Source organism: Panthera tigris, chromosome B4 (genome assembly GCF_018350195.1).
Source record: "Panthera tigris isolate Pti1 chromosome B4, P.tigris_Pti1_mat1.1, whole genome shotgun sequence".
NCBI lineage: Eukaryota > Metazoa > Chordata > Mammalia > Carnivora > Felidae > Panthera > Panthera tigris.
In genome coordinates this window covers 6,617,507-6,635,742 of record NC_056666.1, presented here as the reverse complement: position 1 = coordinate 6,635,742, position 18,236 = coordinate 6,617,507, and the positions used below count along the sequence as shown (strand labels likewise).

General features: G+C 50.7%; 1 protein-coding gene across 10 annotated transcripts in view; it reads left to right on the top strand.

Moving 5' to 3' along the window:
- Positions 1–6,872: 6,872 nt before the first annotated feature.
- The window catches only part of SFMBT2 (Scm like with four mbt domains 2), a 233,049-nt gene continuing 221,685 nt past the window's right edge, over positions 6,873–18,236 (top strand). For 6 of the 10 annotated variants that reach the window (XR_006219594.1, XM_042990989.1, XM_042990993.1 and 3 more), the window contains exon 1: positions 7,374–7,457. The gene's annotated coding sequence lies outside the window, so the exon portion shown is untranslated. Of the gene's footprint in view, positions 7,003–7,373; positions 7,458–11,006; positions 11,094–11,989; positions 12,055–18,236 lie in introns of those variants that run through there. The other 4 variants (XM_042990987.1, XM_042990985.1, XM_042990988.1 and 1 more) reach the window with 4 other exon arrangements.

Sequence of the window (18,236 nt, the reverse complement as noted above, 5' to 3'; positions counted from 1 at the left end):
TTTTTATTTTTGTTTTTATTTTTTTGACATTTATTTATCTTTGAGAGACAGAGACAGAGACAGAGCGTGAGAGGGGTAGGGACAGAGAGAGAGGGAGACACAGAATCTGAAGCAGGTTCCAGGCTCCGAGCTGTCAGCACAGAGCCCGACGTGGGGCTTGAACTCACAAGCTGTGAGATCATGACCTGAGCTGAAGTGAGACGCTCAACCCACTGAGCCACCCAGGCGCCCAACTGTTTCTATTTTAGAGGCGTTTATAAGTATAAAAATCAATCTCAGAGGGATAAGAAAAAATTATCGTGCTCTATTAAAAAATCTACTTGTAATGACTCATTTTTAAAAGATGGAACAGATTTTAGTTTTCAGAGAAAACACCTAAGTACTTCACATGCTGTTCAAAGAATACATGACTTGAAATGAATATATTTCAGTATATTTAAAACTAGAGCTTCCGGCTCATTACCGGTAATCAAATAAAGTAAGGACCCAATCCTTCTCTTACCTGCTATCTGTTATTCCCAACACTCTTTCTATTAAAAACCAACCAAAAAAAACTATATAAAAAATCTGAAAGTGAGTCAATATTTGTTTCCAGTAGATGGCACTGCGAATCAAGTCTTTATAGCTCCATTAACTTCCTTCTTTGATCATGATCATAATTATTTATTCTGTAGTAAGATCATCCGAAGGGACTTAGGCGGTAAAAACAAAGAGGCTGGGGATTTTGAAGCCACAATAACATTGCATTGACAGTGTCCAAACCCCTGGCCTTTCTTCTCTGTATTATAGTTAGATATTTATTTATTAAGGCAGTGAGTGCACGTAACCAAAACCATCCACTTGCTTTTAGATATTTATTTATTAAGGCAGTGAGTGCATGTAACCAAAACCATCCACTTGCTTGTACGTGAACCTCACTGCTTGATGTGGGATTTCGGTTGCCTGCTTTAATTTGTTTAGTCTATATGATGTTATAAGTCCAATGGGACTTTTTATACTTTTGCAGTGTTGGATTTAGTCTCATTCAGGGCAGTTAACGTACACAGGCAAAACTGTCCCAGGGTCATAAACCACATCTCTGACCTGTGCTGTTTTTTGGTGTGTGTGTGTGTGTGTGTGTGTGTGTACCCACATGTGTGTGTGTTTGGTCAATATTTGGTCAATAAATGTCCTTGCTCGGAGAGGATGTAAATGATTCCAGACAACTCCAGCAGCGTGACAAAAAAGGACACATGCATCTGTTCTAGTAACAGCGGATCAGAATCTAGCTTTGTATGTAAAGAAATACATGTTTAAAACATATTCTAAATCCATTTAAAGACTAGACCATATTAAATGCTGTCAGGTATGTAAGAACACCTCGAACAGCATCTGGCACAAAGTAGGTACTAAATAAATCCCTTCTTCCCCTTTCTCTTGCGATAGAGGCAGAAAAGGCCTTAGCCTTTTATGGAGAGTCAGGCCCTGCTGTGCAACTATGTATCAGACCTTGCCTCTCCGGACTCCCGCTTCCTGGCTGCTTCCGGAAACGGCTGGAAGCCGGGCTGCGGGATGTAGAACGTTCTACCCAATATAAAATAAGATCCCCAAAGTGAAGTGTGTGATACCAGGCACCCCACTACACAAGCAGCCTCACCAGTTGGGTGTGACTTTTGCCAGGCTGCTCTTCCTCGGTGGAGAAAGAAGCCGTCAGTCCAAACTGGCACTCCTACAAATAAACTGTGTCTGCTCTTTAAATAAATGTCATAGGAGAATTCAGACATCATGCAGCGTGTAATATGGACTGCCTACTAAAAGTTTCTTCGTTTATTGCCAAGAAAGCCTGAAACTCCTTCAAACCACAGGAGAGGCAATACTGGGTTTCTGAACTCCCTAGAGACGTACGAGAAAGTGCTCGGTGGGCGATATCTGTGTGGACCACTACTCATCACCACTCTCATTTAGTACTCTTCACCCACTTATGTAAAAAAAAAAAAAAATTGTTTTTAAGTCTTTTACTATTCGAAAGTATTTTTTAAACTTTTATTGATTTCCGAGAGATAGAGCGCATGCGAGCAGGGGAGGGGCCAAGAAAGAGGGAGACAGGGGATCGGAAGCAGCCTCAGGGCTCACACCGCGGAGCCTGACGCGGGGCTCGAACTCCCGGAACCCTGACATCATGACCTGAGCCGGCGTCTTAGGCTTAACCGACTGAGCCACCCAGGCGCCCCCACCAATTTAAATAGTGATCTCCATCACCCCACTTTCCCCAGAATGACTCTCATAGGTACGTTTACGTGGGCCCTGTCACTATCATGGGCCACCGAAAAAAAACCCACACAGCAAATATAAAGCATGACAGCAATCTAAATGAGGCAGAATTGGACCAAAGAGTACTTTTACTTCAGGGCAGTGGAGCCAAGAAGGCCCTTTCTCCCTTCTCCTATATGTTTTCTTCATTTGTTTCCCCCTCTTTGTGACCCCGGAATATGCACCTTGGCAATTTCAAATTGCCAGAGGTGCTGTTAGTATATTATTGTGGCTTGGCCTGGGGGAGACTGACAAGCACTCTTTAGAGTTTGAAAGGACCTTATAGAACATCTAGTCCAATCCCTTACATTACCCATGAGATGGCTCAGAGAAGTCACTCGACTTATAAAGGAAACTCAGGAAATTAGCGATGAGGTCATTTGAATCCTGATATAGGAGCTCAGTGCTTGAACTAGGCAAAAAGGAAAAGGTGAAAACATAAGGGCACCAGTGTCTTTGGATTCCACACTTCATGACTGTTAGGAAAGTGATGGATAACACTATCTTACACATTTAGCTTGTAAGCCTCCAGGAAAGGGAAGACTGCACAAATTCTCCAAATATTTGATTATTTTAGGGGATTTTTGAGAGAACTTTTCCACCTCCTGTTAAAAAAATATAAAATCTTGGGTCCCCTGGGTGGCTCAGTTGGTTAGGCATCTGACTCTAGGTTTCAGCTCTGGTCATGATCTCACGGTTCGCGTGTTCGAGCCCTGCGTCGGGGTCTAGGGTGGCAGTGTGGAGTAAGTAGATGGTAAGTCTATTATCTCATTAGAGATTCACTATATTAAGAAAGCATGATGGTTGTCTTTTTTAGGGCATTTCCTTTTCTCAGGGGGAAATGATAACTTAATCATGAAATAATTATGAGAAAATTGACCAACTTTTTTTTTGGTGGGAAGACTGAAGCGAGATTCCAGTAATTATAGATAGCATAAATAATTTGTTTAATGCTTATTTATTTTTGAGAGAGAGAGACAGAGTGCAAGCAGGAGAGGAGCAGAGAGAGAGGGAGACACAGAATCGGAAGCAGGCGCCAGGCTCTGAGCTGTCAGCACAGAGCCCGACGCAGGGCTTGAACCCACCAACTGTGATATCAGGGCCTAAGCCAAAGTCCGACACTTAACCGACTGAGCCACCCAGGCGCCCCATAAAATTTAAAAATATGCATGTAACTTTTAACTCCTCAGCAATCATTTTTGTGAGGTAATACTTAGGAACATACCGTATAGGAGAACGAAACTTTTCAACTGTTATTTTTCATTCCTAATCTGTGCCGGGTCATCAAGCAAGTGGAAATAACATCTATATATATATTTCTAATTAACAAATGTAATTTTAATATTTTACATAATATAAGCCTCATTCATATGAAAGAATCCCAAGGACTCTTGATCTCTGGGGTTGTGGGTTTGAGCCCCAGGCGGGATGTAGAGATTGCTTAAAAACAAAATCTTGGGGCACCTGGGTGGCTCAGTTGGTTACGCTTCTGACTCAATTTCGGCTCAGGACATGATCTCAAGGGTTGGAGGATTTGAGCCCCGCATCTGGCTTCATGCTAGTAGCCACCTGCTTGGGATTCTCTGTCCCCTCTCTCTCTGCCCCTCCCCAACTCTCTCTCTCTCTCAAAATAAAGAAGCATTAGAAACATTAAAAATAAAATCTTAATAAAAATAAAAGTGATGTAATTCACGGTTGAGCCATTGCTTACGGATGAAATAATAATTATAGTCAGTTGGTGTGATCGAAGATTTCTTTTTGCCAAGGTTTTTCGAAAACATTAACAATATATAGAGACAGCTTGTGGTGTTAATCATGAGGTTTTACATGGCTACATTTCTCTGAGCCAGAAACCATCATGGCTTGCCTTCTTGACTTTGAAACATTCACAATTCTTGCCAGGTTTTATCCTTGGCTAAGGATGCTGGATCCCCCCCCCCCACACCCCCGCCAAAATCTTTACTTGATTTAGGAGTGGCTCTACATCTGGATGCCCACATACCAGAAGTGTCTGGATCTGAAATAAAAACGGAAGCTGGAGGGCACTGGACGAAGGGGCCACTTTAATTGCCTCAAGGGGTCTTCTGACCAGTTTTCATTTGCCTCCGTGGTGTCCTTGGAGAAAGGAGAATGGAGGCTGGATGCAGAGTAGGGAGCCAAGGAATGTTCAAGAAGTCCCTGGAAAAAGCAGTAGGAACGTAGGGCACCGAACTTGAAGCAACGCCACCAAAGACCACGTTGTCTTTGTGATAACAACGTGGTAACCATTGTGTACTCCGGCTTCATGATTTTACTTCTTCGTCGCGGTAGGTACAGACAATGGCCCTCCCGCACTGTTTACCAGTCAGCAAGGCCAAGCTACACGGGGGTGTGAGCATCAAAGACATAGAGACTCGACCATTCCAGAGGAATCGTGGGATAATGCACGCACAGGCCATCGACTTAGGGGCTAAGGGTTCTTTTGCATTTGCTTTTTGTTTTGACGAAACAACGTTCGGAGCATGATAATGACTTCAAACTGGTAAACAAGCCTGGGGACGCCAACGGCTGGCTGCAGCTCCGGTCGCCACTGCTCGTGGAGAGGGAACCCGCTTTCTCCGCGTAAACAGGGGCGGTCCGGAAGTCCTGCGTAGCGAGCGATCTCCGCGGGCTCCCCGGGACCGAGCGAGGCCGCGGGGTCTGGGAGGCTCAGGGGAGGGGCGCAGCCGCCCGCCCCCCGCAGCAGCCGGGCTGGCTGTGGGAAGGGATCGCCCATTCCCGGGGCCCTTCTGCTGTGGCGCGCTCAGCGTTTGGGCAGTGCCCGACCTGGTGACCCCGTCCAGGGGAAGGGCGCGCGGGTTGGGTCTCCAGCGCTGCCTGGGACGGTCCGCGGCCTCCCTCGCTTCCTTCCCGTCCAGACTGTGTTGAAGGAGCCAGGTGACTTGGGTGCACGACACTTAGGGTGGGGCCCAGGAGACTGTCTGTGGAGTCCACATCGTGGATTCCTCCGAGCCGCAGTGCGTCCGTCCGACTCCCAGTGGAGCTGTTTCAGGGCACAGAGGGAGGCAGTCCGGGGTGCGGGTGAAAGGGTTAATGTGCAGGAACGGGGTGCACATTGAGGTGTCTCTGCCTCCAGCGACACGCAGCCGAAAAAGCTAGGGGCTCCAGCATGGTGTCCCCAAGAGGAGGGGACCGGAGGGGATGCCGACTCCGGCTGGAGTTTGAACCGTGTGAGTCGTCTGACCGGTCTCAGGTGGCACCTTAAAGAGGTGCGACGGGACTGAGGAAGTCGTTTTATGCCTCGCAAAGCGCTCCCCAAGATGTAAGGCGGTCCCGCTTCCCCAGACTAGACGTGCGCGGGGTCTCACTGGGGCCAACGCCCGCCCAGCACCTCCGAGCTCTGGGACCGCGTCCCTGGAAGGCATTCCCTACCTCGTGGCTTGGAGAGAGCCTTCTCCCGGGACGTCCCTCCTCCGGCTCTTCTAGGCAAGCTCGGGGGCCCGCCGTCGGGGGAGGACCCAGCTGGGCAGGACCCCGCCGATCCGGCGCGCGACCAGTCTCTGACCCCCGGACTCCATCTCCGGGTCCCTGCACTGTCCCCAGCCCTTCAAAGCGTCCACCCTCCTTCTGGTAACTCACTCACCAGAGCTCCCCGGGCCTGGAGGACGCACGGGGGGCAGCAGGCCGAGGGAAGGTGGGTGGAGTTGCGAGCGCTCAGGACGCTTGAGACCCCGGGGTCCTTCTGACCCCCTGAGCCAGCGTTGGGGGAGGGCAAGACGGTTTCCTAGTTAAGAGATGGACACAAAATTGGGAGACATTGGAGAATTTTACCCCCTGCGGCCGTAGAACAACCCCCCCCCCACCCCGGACCAAACGTGTCCCTATCTCTGATTTCCTGGGAAATAAATTGCTGTCCCCAACCAGCTTCTCCTCGCTCTTCAGTACAGCGAGGTCCACCTTCGTGAGTTCTCGGTCTTTCCCACTAGGGCGTCGCCAGCTTTTCCGAAGTGGGGACGTTCAGTCCCTGCGAAGCCACTGCGCCTTAGGCCCCGGCAGGTCCTCTCCGTCCTTCCCCCCACCCCCCACGCCCTGGGCACAGCGCCGAGGTACCCGCACCCGCCGGCTGGTAACTCCGCTTTGCACCCGGCTGCGCCGCCTCCCTTGCGCTCCAGCAGTCGCCGAGGGCCACGATTCCCCCCCCCCCCCCCGCCCCGGGCAGGATTCTTTTCCCGCCCTACACCAGTCGGCCCGGGCCAGGTGCCGTCTTGGGGCCCGGGTGCTGCTCCAGGAGACGCCGTGGCGACCCCGGTTACCTGCGTCCGGCCCCGGCCCGGCAGAGAGCAACTGCAAGCTGGCCCGAGCAGCGGCCCCAACTTAATTTCCTCCCCCTAGGGGCATGTTTCCCTGAAAAAAACCTCTCCGCCGCTCCCTCCCGCCTTCTCCAAGGGACCGGGAAAAGTCCGAATCTCCATAGAAAAGGCTCCCTGTAAGTGCCCTGGGGAGGGTGGGGGGGGGCGCAGTGGGCGGGGCAGAGGTGGCGGAGAGGATTGAATTTCTCTCCGCTCCAAACCGGCCCTCGGCGGATAAAGCGCAAGTTTGTGCACTTGGTCGACCGAAGGATTGCAAACCCAGAAGACAAAAGTGTCCAGGGAGATGCGGAGTTTGCCCAGATTTCCCTGCGGATGGCTTTGCGGAAACGCCTGTGATGTGAACTTTCTGCAGATCGTGTACGGAGTGAGCTAAAGGAAAGGAGGAAGGGGAGCGGGGCGGGGAGGGCGCAGCGTGAGCGTGAAGTGTGCCCGTGTGAGTGTGTTGGGGGGGGGGTCGTTGTGTGCCCGGGGGCGGGGGCGGCACTGCGGGGCCGGGGAGGGAGTGGGGGCGCCCCGCAGGCTAACGGGTGCGAGGCGTTCTGCGAGCGCTGGGAAAGGTCGTTGAAGGAGTTCGCTGCACACACACAAAATAATCATCTTAAAAAAGAGTGCCGGGCATGCGCACAGAGAGGATGCCATATTGGAATGAGGCTGTAGTGGGAGTCGGAGGACCCGAGCGGGCGCGCGAGGGAGGCGGCGGGCGGGGCGCGAGCCAGGCGCGGCGAGCAGGGGCGAGGCGGAGCGAGCGGGCGAGGCCGGCGTCCCCCCGGCGGCGCCCGGGGCCTGGGACCACTCCGAGGGGAGGACGAACTTCACCAGGTAGGACGCAGCGCCGGCCGCCGTCCCCGCGCCCAGCCCGCCCCGCCAGCAGACCTCCGGCCCGCAGGTTGAGTGTGAGCCGCTCAGCTTCTTCTTCTTTTTTTCCAGCTTCGGGGGGGGGGGGGGGGAGGGAAGCTCGAGCAAGCCCGGGCGTGGGAGGCTTGGGGAAGGGGGTGCTGCGGGAGAGAAGCAAAAGAGGAGAGCCGGAGGGGAGAGCGACAGCACGGGAGCAGAGCCCTAAACTCCGCTCTGCGCTCCGGGTTGTCATTTTTTGGCTTTTCCCGTCCCCCCCTCCAACCTCGTCCCTGGGCTTTGAAAAGCCCGGCCTTGCGGGAGGCCGTCTGTAGTTGCAAAGCGTCCTCCTCCCCGGGTGCAAGCTGTCCCCTCCCGCCGCCCACCTTCCTCATTCGTGCGCTCATTTTAGCGACGCAGCCGCCCTTGCTGCCCCGCGCTCCGCGGTCGCTTCCTTGCTGGGGTCTCTTTCTTCGTCTTCTTCTTCTTTTTTTTTTTCTTTTCTTTCTTTCTTTTTTTTTCTTTTCTTTTCTTTTCTTTTTTTTTTTTTTTGGTGTGTGTGTGTTGGGGGCGGGGAGGGGGAAAACCGTAGGGTGAGGACTGGAGACCAGCCGTCAAGGGTGTTAAAAATCGTTTACACATTCGGAGTCGCCCTCTTGGAAACATTTGTCTGTGTAGCTTGAAATGAGATTGTCAGTAGTAGTAGTTTTCGGAGCGTGCTCCGGCATGGATGCTCTTTTTTTTTTTTTTTTTTTTTTTTTTTTGCTTTAAAGTAATATCCTGTCACTTGGGGCTTTCCTGTTGTCTACTCTCATATGACCTCCTTTCAAAATTGCTAATCTGATCTGGCTTTGAAGTGTATTTTTAAAATGTGTGTGTTGGTAAAAATCCGCCAAAAAAAGAAAGAAAGAAAGAGAAAGAAAGAAAAGAAACAACTGTAGGAACTGCTAGATGTATTTATTGATTTTGAGCCGGGGCGGCGGGAGAGGGTGCACCGGGGACGGGGGAACCGTGGGGGTGGGAAGTGGTCGGTTCGCGGCGGCCGGACGCACGTCCAGAGCCGGATTTGTACTTGTGTTTTCTTGCAAAAGCGCAGCGACTGCGGAGAAGGAGTATTTAGAAACCGTGCCAGTTTCAATATGGCGGGCTAAGGTGGCTTTTAAAAACTGAAAATAAAGGTTTTGAGGTGGGAAAAAACCCAACCGGAGTTGCCATCCCTTAGTTTCGACTCTCTTTGGCTACTCCGGGAGCTGTTTTAGCGAATTAAGTGGGAAAAAAGAGCCAGAATGAGCTGCCCTAGTTTTTTCCGTGTTAAGAGTGTGCGTGTCCAGTCCATTGCTGTTGGGGGGGTGGGGGGATGGGTGCCGCTGGTCCAGACCAGGGTATCCAAGCACGACTGCAGTGTGTGCCTTTGGATCAGTGGGCATACCGGTGTGTGCAGTTGGGGGGGGGGTTGTCAAAGACATACGCCCCCAATGTGTGTGTGCGTCTTGGAGCCAGACCCTGCCATGATTTGACGTGACAAACTGCTGACACGTGGTGCAAAATACATGAGGGCAGAGGCAATGATTTATTTCGGCTTTCTTCGAGACGAGCTCTCCCTGTTGCTGGATTCTGCGCGTGTGAAGCCCTACGGGGGTAGGCGGAGTGAGGAGGTGCTCATTCAAAGGACTAACTGTCCGGGGTATTGGGTGCAGTCTGGCTGCAGACGCCTGTGGGGTTTTGTGTGTGCTGGGGGCACGCCGCACTTGGCGGCGGGGGGCCCCACGACCGAGGCGCGGGGAGGATGGAAATGGCGGCGCAGAGAGGTGTCCGCGCGCGGATCTCGGCGGAGAAGTGTGTAGGGTCGAAGCGAGGAGTTGCTTTCGGAGTTGAGCTCTAGGGAAGGTGGGGGATGGGAGCAGTGTTCTCGGATGAAAGTGTCCCTTGCTCAGGTCCTGCGCGAGAAGGCTGGATCTGAGAGGGGCGTCCTGGGCCGTGGCAGGCCAGCGGGCGGCGCTGTCGCTTTGGGGTTTGAGCGGCGCCCTGGAAAGGCCGGCTTCTGGGGCCGGGAGGGTCTGAGACTGGAGTTTGGGGGCAAAGTCGGAGGCTGTAAGGGGAGTCCGAGGGGGAAGCAAGCAAACCGGAGCTCGCTAAGCTAGGGACCAGGTCTCCAACAGGGGTCGCCAGTGGCCAGGACGCGGCTGCCGAGCGGAGGTCGCGCGCGAGGGACCCGGGGGGTGGGGGGCTGTGAGGCGGCTGTGCGCGTCCCCGGGGCCTGGCGAGGGCAGGTCCTGGGGACCTTATCTAGGCCAGCGGACCTGATGGTGCATTGGCCACGTGTGCCGAGACGTGTTTAAATCTTGGGGTTAAAAAGATAGTGGTGGCTAGGTCTGCAGTTAGCGCAGTACCGCGGTTTCTGGGCATTTGCAGGGGCCTAGAGGGGGGATCCATAGGGTCAGCTCGTGCTGCCCACTTAGACGGACGCCGCGCTGTCGGAGAGGCCCGTCCCTCGCAGTGCCCCGTGGGTGGGGACCCCGCGGCAGATATTCCCTCCCACCTGGTCGGCGGGGCTGAGAGATCGGCGACACTCGGGCGGAGACTCGTTCGGCCCCCCGGGGCTGAGAGCGCGGCGCGTCCCCGGCCCTTCCAGCGTGCGCTGGCAGCGCGTCCTCCGGGGACAGCTCTCCCGTGGGCTTCGCTGGGGTGGAAGCCAGCCTAAAATGGCTCTGTGCTTGTAAACTGCAGTTTCAGCCGGGAACCCCTCCCCTCGTCCTCCTGACGTCGCCGCTGACAAGCGCACAATTCACTCTAACGCCCCGAAACCCGCGGTTTTGCACCGAGCTGTGCCGTGGACGCCAATACACAACCGATTACAAAGAACATTCCTCAGGATTCTCGCAGGGCCCAAGTTTCCCTTTCTTGGGGGAAGCAGCGGGAGGAGGGAGGAACCGCGTCGCGCGGCGAGAGCCCGGCCGACCACCGCCCCGGAACCGGGGCCAGGGCTGCGGCTCCGGGCTGGGGCCCTTTCCGCGTAAAAAACCGAGGGAGGTGGCCCGGGGACGCGGCTGGTGGCCGTGCGGAGCGATCGCCACCGCCTGGGGCGCTCGGCCTTGACGGCAACTCTGGTGTCCGAGTGCGGAGACGACGCCGGCAAGCCTGCGAGACCGTTCCCAAACTTCTGGAGACCCGCTTGCAGTTTCGCTTTCGGAATTTTCGGGATCTTTGGGTTTGCAGAGTGGGGTGGGATTCCGGGAAGAGCCCGGCGCCGCGGGCTGGTCGTGCGGATGCTCGCGCCCCTTTCGGCGCAGTAGTCCGACTTCTCACCACCCCGGCGTCCCGTCCTTCGCGCCCCCGGACCCCGCGGGCGCGCTCGAGGGGCCAGGGCTCCCACGCCGCGCGCAGCCCCCGCGCCGGAGAGCTTCCGCCCGGCCCGGCGTTCGGTCGGCTCCAGCGGCGCGGCCGCGGCGGCTCCGAGCCCACCGGTGGGAAACCGCTTTCGACCAGGGCAGACCCTGCCTGAATCGGGATCCATCGCCGCTGCCCTCCGCTTTCCGTCGCCCCGCCACCCTCCCACCGAGGCCAGGGGACCCGGGGGGCCGATTGGCGTGTCTGCACCGAGCAAGTGGATCCAGGTTTCACCAGGTCGGAGAAAACGCAAAAACAGGCTTAAATTCGGCCCCAGATGCTGGGGAGGCAAGTGGGGGTGGGGAGGGCGATTGAGCGGGTACGGAGGGGGGAGGGGAGAGGCCTTGGTGGCCAGAGGAATTGTTGCCAGGCTCTCCTTTGAGGTAGGAGATCTGCTACTTTCTCCCTAGCACGCCTTAAACTGGCACACCCCGTGCTTCCTCCCTTCCATAAATAAATGTTGTCTCCAGTCCTTATCTTCGCTCTGCGCTGGGATCAAGCCTGCCTGAGAGGGTACACCCATGTACCCCAGAAACCCTCCACTCCCCTATCAAAATTCTTACTGTGCCAAGGACCCATTCCCCTGGCCGTGTAAACCACTGCCCGGTGGCTGGGTGGTTCAGCAGCCCCTCCCCTGGAGAAGAGTGCCCCCCACCCCCTGCTGTTCTGATGTGCGGTCTTCTAGAAGTGCCAGCCTAGACCTTCAGGGGTGAGAACTGACTGTTTCCCATTTGGGTACGGGCACTTGAGTCTCAAACAGGCCATCCCGCTGGGACCTGAATTTCACTAATGATGGGAGTAATTGATGTGTGAGAGCTTTTCAACTCATATTTTTGTTTTTTTTGGCAAAAATCATGGACTTTTTTTTTTTAAAATCCTGCTCTAGCTAGGTATAAATGCCTTGATTCGTGATTCTTGCTTTAATAAAAGCAAAAAAAAAAAAAAATCCAACCCACCAGAATAGGTTCTTGAAGAAAGGGGAGAGCCTTGGTGAGAGGCTTGGGAGAGGATTGGCCTCTCTAGTCCCTTTTTATCCTAAGACCTTCCTTTGCTGTCCTGGGAGTGTTGAATGTTTATCAAATCCCATTTCTGCCTGTTCTAGCTGAGGTGGCATTTTTCACCTTCCTTTACAGCCAGTGCCCACAAAGGGCTTGCCAAATCTGAGAAGTGCTGAGTGATGGAAACATTGCTCTGAACAGTAAGTGAATGAGGGTTCCCCTTCATTGGTACGGGCTGCTTTTGGAGTTTAAGAAGCCCGTGCAGGGGAAGCGCGGGGCTCTCCCGGGTCTGTACTTCTGCCTAAAAGTTTTTGTCGGGATATGGAAGTAAAAGGTCCCCTCCTCCTCTTTCTTCTTATTAGTGATTTGAACAAAAATGGTCTACTTTGGGATTTGAATTACTTCCAGTTCTATTATTCTAAGTTCGGACATTTCTCTGTTAGAATGTCACTATTTGGAACTTTTGGAGTTCACTTAACAGTAGAGTGGTCATAAGAACTTGTGAAAGGTCCCCGTTTCCAAACGAAATTAACATGTGTAATTCAAGACTCATTTTGTGTTTATTTGTTTTGTTTTAGCCGTTCTTGTCTATATTGCCCCGATAACAACTTGTTGTCCCCATTCTACAATTAGGAAAAAAAATTAGGGAAGTTATACTTGTCATAACAAACCAAGCTGTGCATTCATTGGTGACCCAGGATCTAACCGCCTGATTGCGTTGAGGAGAACACAGAACCAGGAGGCCGGGATCTATTTCAGAGATGTTTCTGCCTAGCTGTGTGACCTTGGACCACTTACTGTATTTTTCTGAGCCTCATCTTCCTTGTTGATGAAATAAGTGCTTTGGACTTGCGTTTCACTCAGAGATCTCCATGCTTCTGTTTGGGGGGGAAATTGGTGATTCAGCACATCTCTGTAGGCATGCCCAAGCGATTCATCTTTCAGACCCATGTCCGCGAAGTATGGTGAAAACGTTACCCTGGCCTTGGTGACGGTGGCTCCAGAAGAGGTCTGCGGAGGTAGTTGGGTTGTAGTTCACTATTCAGGGTTAAAGTGCTGTCACTGTTGAGTGACACAGGCTCCACGTGGGGGCACGTCTCATTCATGCCCTGGAAAAGGTGTGGTGTAGAGATCGAGGAGCACGCCAGTGTGGCCTTTGCATATAATCCCTATGATAGCATGGGCTGGGCTGGGTCATTGTGGTTTTGAATAGAAGTCACAAAGAAGTACCTGGTTCGAGTATGTTTCAGTAATTCCTCGGACTATGAGGGGCCGTCTCAGATAGCCCTCTGTACCCCGCCATTGCAGACAGGGTGAGTACAGGGACCTCATCCAGTAGTCTTTATAGCGTGGGTGGGTGACGGCAGCCTGCTGGTAGCCTAGTGAGTGGAGGAACCCAATCCGATGCTGCGTTTTCCATCCCTGCTCTTTACGTTGGGCCACTAGGCAGTACGATTAGCCCTGAACAACGTGGGGGTTAGGGGCAACGACTCCCCCCAGTCCCAGTTGAAAAGCCTTGGGTAACTGGACGCCTCAAAAACTTAAGTACTAAAAGCCTGCCGTTGACCAGAAGAAGCCTTACCAGTAACATGAACGGTTGATGAATATGTATTTTCTGTGTTACACACTGTATTAAAAGAAAATAGTTATTAAGAAAATCATAAGGCAGAGAAGATACATTAAAATTTTTTTTTGATGCTTATTTGCTTTTGAAGGAGAGAGAGACAGAGCGTGAGCGTGGGAGGGGAGCAGAGAGAGAGGGAGACAAAGAATCCAAAGCAAGCTCCAGGCTCTGAGTTGTCAGCACAGACTCCAATGCGGGGCTCAAACCCGTAAACCACGGGATCATGACGTGAGCCGAAGTCGGAGGCTTAACCGACTCAGCCACCCAGGTGCCCCAGAGAAAATACATTTAGAGTGGTATGTCTTATAAAAAAAAAATAATCTGCGTGTCAGTGGACCTACAGCTCAAACCTGTGCTGTTCAAGAGTCAACTGTACTTCCTCTCTGGGCGCCTGAGTGGCTCAGTCGCTTGAGCCTCTGACTTTGGCCCCCGGTTATGAGCCCAAGGTTCGCGGGTTCAAGCCTCACGTCGGGCTTTGCGCTCACAGCTCGGAGCCTGCTTTAGATTGTCTGTCTCCCTTTCTCTTTGGCCCTCCTCTGCTTAGGCTCTCTCCCTTTCTTTCAAAGATAAATAAACACACATACAAAAAAAGAAATGAAAACTCTGGTCTTAGCTACAGTATTTAAGAGTCAACTGTATTTCCTCTCTTTGTAAAACCAGAAGTGTCATGGACAACTCAGAAGACAAATGATCTTATTGGCTAAAGCAAACATTGGCTGAAGTTAGTGTAAACAAGACAGGACTGTATATTATAAATAAGGGAAGGTATTCAATTTAGAACTTGCATAACAAGGATATAAAGTTACCAAATAAAATTCTTTTTTTTAAATGTTTTGTTTTATTTTTGAGAGGAAGGGAGGGAGGGAGAGAGAGAGAGAACGAGTAGAAGAGGGGCAGAGAGAGAGAGGGAGACACAGAATTCAAAGCAGGCTCCAGGCTCTGAGCTGTCAGCACAGAGCCTGATGAGGGGCTCGAACCCATGAACCGTGAGATCATGACCTGAGCCAAAGTTGGAAGCTTAACCTACTGAGCCACCCAGGTGCCCCCAAATGAAATTCTTTAAAAGAATTTTTTTTTTTTTAATTTTAGAGTTCAGGGGAGAGGGGAAGAGGGACAGAGAGAGAGGGGGAGAAAGAGGGAAAATCCCAAGCAGACTCCGAGCCGTCATTGCAGAGCCTGACATGTGGCTCGATCCCATGACCCTGGGATCATGACATGAGACAAAATCAAGAGTTGGACACAACCCATTGAGCCACCCAAGTGGCCCTCAAATAAAATTCTTAAGGATCGGTTTTGCATGATCATTTCAGTGGTATTCTGATTAAAAGATGCTAGCATCACACTCCCCATCTGGTTAGCACCCTAGTGAATTTTATCTATTTTATTTTATTTTTTACTGTTTATTTTTGAGGAGGGGGGGGCAGAGAGAGGGAGACACAGAATCCGAAACAGGATCGAGGCTCTGAGCCGTCAGCACAGAGCCCGACTCGGGGCTTGAACTCAAGCGTTGAGATCGTGACCTGGGCCAAAGTCAGATGCTTAACACACTGAGCCACCCAGGCGCCCCTAGTGAATTTCAGAACGTGATTATATTTCACCACGTACTGATAGTTAGGGCCCCTTGTGTTTTGACAAGATGACATTCACTAATCAAAAAGTTTTACTTTCTGTCACGTAGGTTTCCATTCTTGTGATAAGATAGATGTCTTTGACACTGAACAAGCGAAGAATCCATTGTGCTTTTCTGTTTCATTCTTTTTGATTTTCTTAAAAACAAAAATGACACATTTCGGTAGATACGGCGCTTGTTAAAGCATAGGGTGAATTCTGTAGGGCAAATAATGTTAGCAGCTGTGACTGGACAAGACCCGTTTGGAGCTGGTGGGACTGGGAGAGGTGGAAGAGATTTTTATCCTGGGATTTTTGTTTTTTCCCCCTGAAGTTTTATTGGCTGAGAAAAAAAAAATCATCTTTTTTCCTATTAGTAAAAAAAAATTTGTGTTTAAAGTAATCTCTGCATCCGGCCGGGGACTCATAGTCATGACCCTGACTGACATCAAGGGTCACATGTTCTCCACCACCTGAGTCAGCCAGGTGCCCTGAAAAAAATAATCTTTTTTTTTTTTTTAATTTTTTTTTTTTACATTTATTTATTTTTGAGAGACAGAGACGGAGCACAAGTGGGGGACGGGCAGAGAGAAAATGAGACACAGAGTCCGAAGCAAGCTTCAGATTGCACAGAGCCTGACGTGGGGCTCGAACTCACGAACCGAGAGATCATGACCTGAGCCGAAGTCGGACGCCCAACTGACTGAGCCACCCAGGCGCCCCTGAAAAAAATGATCTTAAAAAAAATTATTAAGGTGTACCTTGTCTACTTTCTCCTGAATTCGGCAAGTTTTTTTTTTTTTCCATTCCATTTCAGTTAAAAGTGAAGTATGAATCCCGCATCACTGTAAGGTATAATACAAGAGTCTGAAATGCCGAGTGCAAGTTCTCACAAAGTGTCATTTTAAGTATAATTTCAGTAGGTGCTCGTTTAAAAACCGGACATGTGGATCTGTAGGTCCAGGGACTAATGACGGAAGGATGGAGGAATTAATAAGATTTGGAATTCCAGATAATGTTGAAAATTAAAAGTACTTGGGTAAGCCTGAACTGTTTTCCGGCCACTGTGCTTCTCAGTTTGTGTTTCTGTTTCATCTAGGTTATGGAAATATCACCCCACTTTACAGATGAGACTGAGGCTTTAGGGAGCTTGAGTAACTTGCTAGCAAGGTGGAGTGAGAGAGACTGAGGAACTGAATCCTGGTATTACGTTGTCTTGAAACTGAAATTACTGTATGTGACACGCTGTGCCTAGCACTTTAAATGCTTTAGCCTCCTTAATCTTTATAGGGGAGTGCTCTTATCTTTATTTTACTGATACGGAGATCGAGTCTTTGGAAAGGTTATACAGGATCCTATAAATAGGTTTTTGTTTTTTTTTTTTAATGTGCTTGATTTGAAATGCAGTGAAGACTAGAGCATTTCTGTTTGCATTTATTTTGGATCCTCGCGAAAGAGGAAAGCCTTTAAACGAAGCTGAATCCCCGTCTTTAAAAAGGAGAAGTGAAACTACTCAGTGTTTCTGGGTTGGGATAGCGTGCGGCTCCCTGACATGTCAATCAGCCACTAAAAATTTGGGAAGGTGCTGCACTTCCGAAATTTCGGCTTAATTCAAAAAATAATTGGCTTTCATATCCACTGGTTTCCTTTTTCTCTCTCCTTTCTGAAAGACCTTCCCGCTCTAACGTAAGCGAGAATGAATTGGAAGCCGGGGAAGAGAGCTAGAATTTTCCTTTCTAAGTAGTGCTGGCCACCAATGAGCATCGTCTTCTGCATGCACCTTAGCATTTTGGTCTTTTAGGACGTTCCTGTTTTCTGCCACAGAACGCTGAATTCAGAGCGGCTCTTTGTGTGGGAAGCACTGGGAAGGCCTGGGAAGCACTGTGCTCACTCTGGCCAGGTCGGCTGATGTGCACGTCACGCGGTGAGCTTGACCTCAGGCTTGAAGCTGGCCATCAAAGCTTCTTTACTGTTTACCAGTAGAAACTAATTTCGCTTCCTCTAAAAGCTCAGGAGAAAAAGTCAAGTTTTGCACCAAATCAAAGTAGCAGGATTTTAATGGAAATTGGCTCTTGGCATGTATGTATATGTATATATAGTTTTTAGGAAGTGCACTAAATGTAGATAGCCTACAGTCTGATGGGTACAGTGAACCAGTCTAGGGAATTCAGAACCCTTGATCTGGCTCAGAGTTTTTTGTGTGTGACCTTGGCTAAGTCACTTTCCTTTAATCCTCCATTTTGAATTTTTGATTTTTTTTCCTGTAGTGGATGGCAGATAGAATTTTCTTGCTAGGTATAACCGGCTTTAAAAGGTAAAGGCCGGGGCTCCTGGGTGGCTCAGTCGGTTAAATGTCCAACTTCGGCTCAGGTCATGATCTCGCGGTCTGTGGGTTCGAGCCCTGCGTCGGGCTCTGTGCTGACAGCTCGGAGCCTGGAGCCTGCTTCCGATTCTGTGTCTCCCTCTTTCTCTGCCCTTCCCCCGCTCCCTCTGTCTCTGTCTCTCTCAGAAATAAGTAAACATTTAAAAAATTTTTTTTTAATTTAGGAGTTAATTACGAAAATGTTTATGGTTCTGTTACACTTTTAAATATTTAAGTACTGGGGGCACCTGGGCGGCTCAGTGGGTTGAGCATCCAACTTCGGCTCAGGTCATGATCTCACAGTTCGTGGGTTCTCACCCCGTGTCGGGCTCTGTCCCAACAGCTCAGAGCCTGGAGCCTGCCTCAGGTTCTGTGTCTCCCTCTCTCTCTGCCCCTCCCCTGCTCGTGCTCTATCTCTCTCTGTCTCTCAAAAATAAAATAAACTTAAAAAAAAAAAAGGTAAAGGCCATGTGGGGCGCCTGGCTGGCTCAGTCAGAAGAGAATGCAACTCTTTTATTTTTTATTATTTTTTTAATGTCTATTTTTGAGAGAGAGAGAAAGACAGAGAGAGACAGAGCGCAACTGGGGTGGGGCAGAGAGAGAGGGAGACAGAGAATCCGAAGAGCATGCGACTCCTGATTCCGGGGCTGTGAGTTCAAGCCCCGTGTAGGGTGTAGAGATTACTTAAATAAGCAAAACTTAAAAAAACAAGTAAAAGCCACGTTTACTTTTACGGTTTTGTGACAAATGCCCTATCTTTTTGTTAGAGAAGACAACACGTCTCTGAC